Here is an 8,870-nt window from a genome sequence, read left to right on the forward strand (position 1 = left end):
TTGCAGAAATTAATATCCACCTTTTAAAATAAAAATTCCCCTCCTCGGGAAAGTGCGTAAGACCAACTGACAGCCAAAGTGAGCTCAGGTCTTCCAAATCCAGTCCTTCGAAGGCTTTTTGCTAAAATGATTAAATTATGATTGAATTGAATTATTACTGAGGGGCAAGATAATATTTATTTTAATGAAACCATTAACCTTACTTTGTATCAGAATGTTCTTCCTAAAAAAGAACTAAGGAAGTTAAGACTGCTTTCCCGCCGTTCTGTGATTGGTCAGATCCTTCAGGCAAAATCTGTTTATAGGACATTTATCCAGCCCCTGCGCAGATAGAAAAGGTTTGAGTTGAGCAAGCACATGGCAAGCGAGTCTTTTATTATCTTAAATTAATGTTAAATTAATTTCAGTTAATTAAGAAACGATAAACAAGTAAATTGCAACATTAATGTTGCTTGGAATGTTGATTTACTTATTTTTCATATTTTAAATTTATTACAAATAATGTTGCTTATCTCATTACAAGATAAGCATCCAACACAGAAGTGTGAAGTTGGAGGAAGTAAATCTGCCATTCCTCTATTTATAAAGAGAGAACAAATCTCTAGGAATGGTCCTGTTTGATAATCTAGTAGATTAGTCTGTCTGCCACAGCTCTGTGCCAACCAGAATTGTTTAACTGCTTGTAGTATAAGCAGAAACTGTTTCCTAGTTTTCATTGCATTCGTTTGAGCATCTGTTGGGTTCACAGTGCTCTCTTAGCTTGGTTGTTTTCTTGCAGAGGTTTCTTTACCAGGCTGGGTAACATCATCAGTGTTACCTAGCCTGCTAACAGTGTTCAGCCCTTCAACCCTGGGCTACATATATTCTCTTCTATTGGAACATGTGAGCATTTGTTAAATTTAGACCAGTGTTTCAGACAAGTTCTAGGGGTTGGAAGGTGACAGCTGCTATAATATAATGGGGAAAAAAATTAAATATGCCAATTTCAGGCTGGTATGATTAAAAGCACTAGGGGAAACAAATAGAAGGGAAGGGGAGAAAGCATCACTAAAAAGTATTTTTTTAACTCATGCTTTATCATTAGTTGTTTTTTCTTATTCTTGTTTTGTATCTCTTACAAGTTTAAATAAAAATTTCCAATCTGGGGTCTCTTGGGATAACAAGAAAATTGGTATCCAACAGAACTAAAGCAGCTTCTGAACTAGATATGCTCTTCCAATATTTCTATGAAAGTTTTACTAGTACTTTGCTTACATCTATGGGCCTTTCTGGGACCCTCCACACTGGGTTACTCTGCATGGGCTAGCAGTATTTTCAGATAATCTGCAAATCTGTAGTAGACTGATCTCCCTGAAAGAATTTGGATTTTTAGAATATAAAACTTAAAATATGTTTGAATTAACATAGGACTATGCAGGCTTTTTCTGTTTTATCACAGATGCTACATTTGGCCTCCCCTGGCACCTTTTGGACATTACATCTGAAGTATTTCACAGTCTGACAAATTAGAATTTAAATATAAATATTTAAATATGCTGACAATTTGCTTCAAAGCACCTCAGAAGAGAGTGAGTTATGAAACTGAAAGGCGGCCAGCTTGCCTTTGTTCTTACAGCTAGTCCACTCTTAAGGTTCTGTGCTTGACTGAGCTGATTCATTATTGAAAAGGATGCCTAATATGCCACCATGAATATAAATATTGACAATAAATGAGAGCCAGAAGAATGGAAGCAACATTCAAAGCATTTTTAAAAGTAAGAATAATATAGATTAGGGCTGTGCAGCTCTTAGATTTGAAGACAAAAGGATGCTTCAGAAAGTCCAGAGATGCACATGTTGTTTTTTTTTACCTGTCTTCAACTACTTAAACTGAATGCATATTTTTCTGGGATTGTACTACAGCTGTGGAGGATAGCCACATGATCCCACGAAGAGATGCAGCTGCTTCAAGGAATTATTTATTTATTTATTTATTTATTCAAAATTTGCTACTGCCCATCTCCCCCAAAAGGGGGACTCTGGGCGGTTTACAATAAAATTAAGACTATAATAATAACAATTAAAATCTATAAAAAAAATTACAAATATAGAATGCAATATAAATAAGTATACAATCCAAGAGGTTAAAAATTCTGATTAGGTGGGAGGAGCTCTAAGGTGCGAGCCAACCCCATGGATAGTTGTCCACCTGCCTGCCCCATGTAAGATGGCAAAACCAGGTTTTCAGCGCAGTAAAGGTGTTTTATGTGCCGATCTAGGGGCACCAAAAATAATCCACGCGGCTGCATTCTGGACCAGCTGAAGCTTCCGGATACTGGTCAAGGGTAGCCCCATGTAGAGTGCATTGCAGTAGTCAATAGGGAGATGACGAGGGCATGAGTGACTGTTTGGAGGGCCTCTCGCTCCAGGAACGGGCATAACAGACGCACAACCCGAAGGTGAGCAAAGGTCTTCCTGGCCACGACTGCCACCTGCTCTGTGAGCAGGAGTCGTGAGTCCAGAAGAACCCCCAGATTACGCACTGGGTCTGTCTGGGGCAGTGCCACCCCATCCAGAACTAAAGATGACAATTTCCCGGAAACCGAGGAGCCGTCAACCCACAGCCACTCCGTCTTACCAGGGTTCAGCTGAAGCCTGTTGTTACCCATCCAGGCCCCTACAGCCCCTAGGCACTGAGACAGGGCAGTCACCGCATCACTTACCTCACCTGGGATGGAGATATACAGTTGAGTATCATCAGCATACTGATGATACCTCATCCCATGGTAACGGATGATCTCACCCAGTGGTTTCATGTAGATGTTAAATAAGAGAGGGGAGAGAACTGAACCCTGTGGCACCCCGCAATCACCACCGATTGGGAACGGCCCTGGAGGAAGGAGGTGAACGAGCGCAAAAACATGCCGCCCACCCCCAACTCCCTGAGCCATCCCAAAAGGATACCATGGTCGATGGTATCGAAAGCCACTGAGAGGTCAAGAAGAGCCAGGGTGGATGCACTATGTCCATCCTGATCCCGCCAGAGATCATCCATAAGTGCGACCAATGCAGTTTCTGTCCCATATCCTGGCCTGAAACCTGACTGAAAGGGGTCCAGATAATCTGTTTCATCCAGAATCCTCTGGAGTTGCGACGCCACCACCTCCTCAATCACCTTCCCTAAAAAGGGGAGGTGGGAGACTGGAGGAAAATTGTCCAGTACAGTTGGGTCCAGCGATGGCTTCTTGAGGAGGGGGTGCACCAGCGCCTTCTTAAAGGCAGCCGGAAACACCCCCTCTCCCAAAGATGTATTAACCATTGCATGGACCCAACCACATGTCACCTCCCAGGCTGCCTTCACCGGCCAGGAGGGGCATGGATCTAAATGACGTGGTGGCAATCACAATCCGGAGGATTCTGTCCACTTCCTCGGGTCCAACAGGATCAAACTGTTCCCAGATAACTGGGCAAGAACATTCCGTTGGCATCTCCACAGACCCTGCTTCACGCTTGGAGTCCAACTTCGAGCGAATCCGGGCGATTTTATCGTTGCAGACAGGTGCTGCATTTGCTGTCCCTTGTGCTCCAAAGCATCTTTTTGTCTTTATTGCTGCACAGTCCTGATATAGATATGGTTTAAAAAAAGTAACTCGGAATTCTAAATTTCAAAACATCATATGGAATTTATAGTTTAGTTATCCATGAAATTAGCATTCCTACAATATCAAAAGGTTTTGATATTGAATATATTCAAAATATATTATTTTGAATATATTCAATATCAAAACCTTTCTGCTCCTCTGGCGATTAATATATTTTTCTATTCCAATTTTTCTTGTTGGAACATGCTCTATGGAAATTCTGTGCAGAGACAGAATTATGCATGCATTACAACATCTTACTCATTGGAGCATGAAGGCTGTGTTTGTAGGAAATGGCTTCTATTTTCTTCACAGTTCCAAAGTTGTAAGATAAGCTTCTGAATAATAATAGAAATATTGGTTCATGATGCTGTTTAATCAGACAGCTTGAGAACTTTTCGAACTACTATGAGAATGTATATCCAAAAATAACATAGTTGTTGCTATGACAATCTTTTAAAATTAAAACATTCCTGTAAAGAGGTATTCTTTCATTAATCATTAATAATGTAAATGTCCGTGAGAGAGAACTATGGAATTAACACTCATTTAGGTATGGAAATAACATACCATCTAAAAGTGTACCACAAAATGGTAAAACTGGAGAAGAAACAGAAAAATTATCAATGGCTTGTAGCCATTTACCTTCTGAAAAGGTTACAATGTCAAGGGAGCATATATATGAATACACAGAGAAAGTGAGAGAAAGAAAAAAACAGGACAAAGGTAAAGGTCTTTGAGTTGATCTCAACTCGTGATGTCAACATAGACACATCAATATTGGTTTGTGGACAACACTGTAGATGTGCTCAGTCAGCCACTGCTTGCTTCAGGGATTTTTTAAAAAACCTGTCTAGCCTGCAGCTCTGGGATTTCATTGTGGTCCTCATCCAAGTACTAACCAAGCCTAATCCAGTTTAGCTTTCTTGAACAAAGCCAAGATGCTGCTACCAGCTCTGAGAAGGACACTGAATAAAGCTACGGTTTAGAAAAAATAGTTAACCAATTGTTTTCTTGTGGAGTCCTTGGTGCTCTCTGAGCCTTGTTGTTTTTTTGCAGACGTTTCATTGCCAGACTAGGCAACATCTTCAGTGCGAAAAGGGAGTGGGGTTTGTTCTCTGTTTATATACCGTGGTTTGTCCTACTTGTGTTGGTGGGGGTGTTGTTCTCTCCTTGGAAGTTCCTTGATTGGGCTGTTGTTTGCTGCTTGGTTGATTGACTGTTCCTTGATTAAGGTATAATGTACTGTTTGATTGTTCATCTGGTGTTAATCCCAGTGTTAATCTTTGCATTTCTGGGTATTGATTGCTGGCAAGCAGGTGTTCTGGTCTTTTGGCTTTTCTATTGTCTCTTTTGAATGGTATGTAAATGCTGTTTACCTCTATGTGAACAATCAAATGGTACATTAAACCTTAATCAAGGAACTATTAACTCAGGCAATCAACCAAGCAGCAAACAACAGCCCAATCAAAGAACTCCCAAGGAGAGAACAACACCCCTACCAACACAAGCTGGACAAACTACAGTATATAAACTGAGAGCAAGGTCCACTTCCTCTTTGCACTGAAGATGTTACCTAGTCTGGCAATGAAACATCTGCAAGAAAACAACAAGGCTCAGAGAGCACCAAGGACTCCACAGTTCAACCCTGAGCCACAAATATTTGCTTCAGTTTTCTTTTTAAGAATAGTACTGCCTGCACTCATCCAATAAAGCTGGAAGAAGGAAATTTAGAACAGGTAAGAGAAAGCAATTCTTCATATAACTCATAATTAAACTATGGAAATCAGTACCACAAACTAGAGTGATGCCAACCTCCGTGGCTAGTTCTGAAAAGGTCTACTCATTTTTTCCAATATCATAAGCATTATGTGTCTGCATTTCAGGCAGGAAGGCATTGTTATATAGATGTCCCCGCTTGTGTATCTATCCCCAGGGACTTGATTGGACATTGTAGGAGCAAACTAAATAGGGTTTTGGAATGATTCAGCAGGGCTCTTAATGTTCCAAACATCTGGTTACTCCTAGCAATCATAATGCTATTTCTAGAATCTTACTTGTTGGCGGGGAAATGGCACTGGTTGTGGACTATCCATAACAACCTATTGGGCCACTTGGAAATAGATGTTGTCATTTAGTTTTTACCTAGGTCCAAGAGGTTTCTTCTTATACTTTTATCTTGTTATGCCAATCAGTTTCCAAAATAAAAATCTATACAAAGATAGTTAATGGTTCCTTCCTCCATACACAGAATCCAGATTTCAACTATGCCTTTTTCAAGTGTGTACCAAATTGAACAGTGTGTGTGGTAATGTTGATCATACTAAAATGACAAATACTCACTTGAATCTAGGCAACTGTGTTATAGGGCAAAAGCTACAGGCAGGCTACAGCTTCTCTTCTGAGCTCCCTATTCTTGTTCTAGTATACAAATGTTTTCCTTCCTAGATGCATGGAAGGGTGTACTTGGGAAAGAGGATGTCCTTTTAATAGAAGTTGTGGAAGTGCACTAGCACTAACTTTTTGATGTATTTGTAAGCTTCGTTCTTACAGTGATTAGTTCTGAAGATTTTTTCTTTTTTCTTTTCTTTTAGAGGGGCATGGAGTATGATGATGGTCTTGAAATGTTGGAAAGTTACACTGAGAAACACAAGGTTTTTACCAAAGATTCTTGTAAGTGTTAAGTACAGTATTTAAAACAGATTCTAATTTAAAAAAAAAAGAATATGAATGATAACAGAGCTATATGTTTATTCCACCTTTTGCTGTACTTTTAATTCAGTGTGAACTTTAGCTGTTTTTTCAAATGCTGGGCAGAGCCTTTTATAACTTCTTATGGCTCCACTGTCAAGCTTAACTCCTGGTGGCTACATGGACACATCTCTGTAGTTTTTTTGGTAACAGTATGGAAGTGGTTTGTGCCTGATTTCTTCCAATGTGTTTTTTGTCTTACCAGTCCAGCCTATAGTTCTGGAATTTCCTGGTCATCTCTAATCCAAATACTTCCCTGGTCTGACCCTAATTAGTTTTTTCCAAATATGCCAAGGTCAGCTAAATGCTGCCACTTGCTCATAACTTCTTGTTTCATAAGTATAGAGTTCAGTAATTTGGTTTCTCAATGCTGTGTACACATGCCTTATTTAAACAACCTTAGCTGGGTAGTTCCAAGTAGGGCTTTTATCATGCAATCATTCTGTCTCAGTTCCAGAATTTTACAGAGCCCCAGGCAGTACTGCTGCCAAGTGTAACCCTCTTTTAAGTTTTCCCACTGCAGAAAATCTACACAATGAATATACATTTCTGTGACAAAGTATTCAACCTTCTAGATTTTTTCAATTATTGCATACCTTTGCTACTGAAGGTTATCAGAGCTTCATTTGCATTCTACTGATTTTTAAACTGATTCTATTCTGAGTTAACACTAAACTTTCTAGAGACAGATTGTGCCTGATGCAAAAGAAACTTCTTGAAATCTTCTAAACAGGCTCCTGGATGCAATTCAAGGTGCTGGTTATCATCTATAAAGTCCTATGTGGCATAGGACCAGGTTATCTGCAGGGCTGTTTGCTCCTGGGGGTATCTGCCTATCCCATATGTTCCAGCAAGGAGGGCACACTCTGGGTGCCTTTACTGAAAGAATGCCATTATTATGGAACCCAGGAAGTGTGCCTTCTATGTGATAGTACCTGCCCCTTGGAACAATCTCCTTTCCTCCAACCCTACAGGCCTTTAGGAAGGCGGTTGAAACCTGGTTCTTCCCCCAGCTTTGGGGTCAGGTTGAGCTGAGCTCCCAATGGGCGAGTTGTAGAAGTTTTCACTTCTATTGGCCACTTTATTGTTTAGTATGTTTTAATGAGTTATTTATTTAGTGTTAATTACAATTTTGGGTGTTTTTTTTTTGTATACTTCCCAGAGTTACACAGTTTGAGTTAGGCAGCCATAAAAACGCATCAATCAATAAATAGATGCTTGTGAGTTTGGAAAAATTACAAAGCTGTTTCTAAAGCTCTGGAGCTCCACCAATCCATTTTTAGTGACATGAGACATGAAATGAAGAAGATGGGACAACAGTAAATCTTCTCAAGAGTGGCTGTCCTGACAAAATCATTCCAAGAGCTAAGTATAATGTAAGAATTGCAAAACTACATCCAGAAATCTGCAGGCCCCTCTTGTCTTGGCAAAAGTGTTCATAACTCCATCATCAGAAAAGCACTGGGTAAAAATAAGATTCACGGGAGAATAGCAAAGTAGAAGCCATTTCTCATTAAGAATGGAGATGCTCATTTCAAGGTAGCCATTAATCTTCAAGCAGCTCATGCTAGAAAACTCAGTTACTGAATTGAAGCAGATCACCATGGAGGAATGTGTGAAATTACAGGAAGCTGTTGGTTGCAGTTACTGTAATTAAAGGTAATGCAACCAGCTACTGAATCTAAGGGGCAATTATTCTTTCATACTGTCACATTGCACATTGTATGACTTTGCTTATTAAATAAATGAAACAAGTATCAAATTGGGGTGTTATTTGGCCACTCAAACTCCCTTTGTATATTGGTAGGACTCAAAAAGCTGGTTTAAAGTGGATGCAGCATATACAGCTGCATTGGACCCCAGAAAAGTAGCTCCCCCACTAAACAGATCAATAGGCTGAAGTCAGCTGTTGACAAACAAGGGTATGGAGCACTGGAGGCTCCACAGAGCAAAGAGGCTATAATTGCCTGCCTCCATTGCTCCATCCTTGAGAACATCTTGTGTTTAGGATTTTCAGTTGGGCAGGGCCATCCATAAACTGACATAGCTCCATGTTAGCTAATGGTGGATCAAGCCAACAAGGTTTCTGAGTGAACCAGTCTACCCATTAGCTAATATAGCTCCAGGTAACCAGTGGGTAGGGACGCGGTAGTGCTGCGGGTTAAATCGCTGAGCTGCTGAGCTTGCTGATCGGAAGGTCATCGGTTCGAATCTGCGTGACGGGATGACTCCCGTTGCTAGTCCCAGCTCCTGCCAACCTAGCCGTTCGAAAACATGCAAATGTGAGTAGATTAATAGGTACCGCTTTGGCGGGCAGGTAATGGCGTTCTGTTTAGTCGTGCTGGCCACATGACCATGGAAGTGTCTACAGACAAACGCCGGCTCTTCAGCTTTGAAATGGAGATGAGCACCGCCCCCTAGAGTCGGACACGACTGGACTTAATGTCAGGGGAAACCTTTACCTTTACCTTTTTAACCAGTGGGTAAGTTGGGCTGAGG

Source organism: Candoia aspera, chromosome 3 (assembly GCF_035149785.1).
Source record: "Candoia aspera isolate rCanAsp1 chromosome 3, rCanAsp1.hap2, whole genome shotgun sequence".
Taxonomy (NCBI): Eukaryota; Metazoa; Chordata; class Lepidosauria; order Squamata; family Boidae; genus Candoia; species Candoia aspera.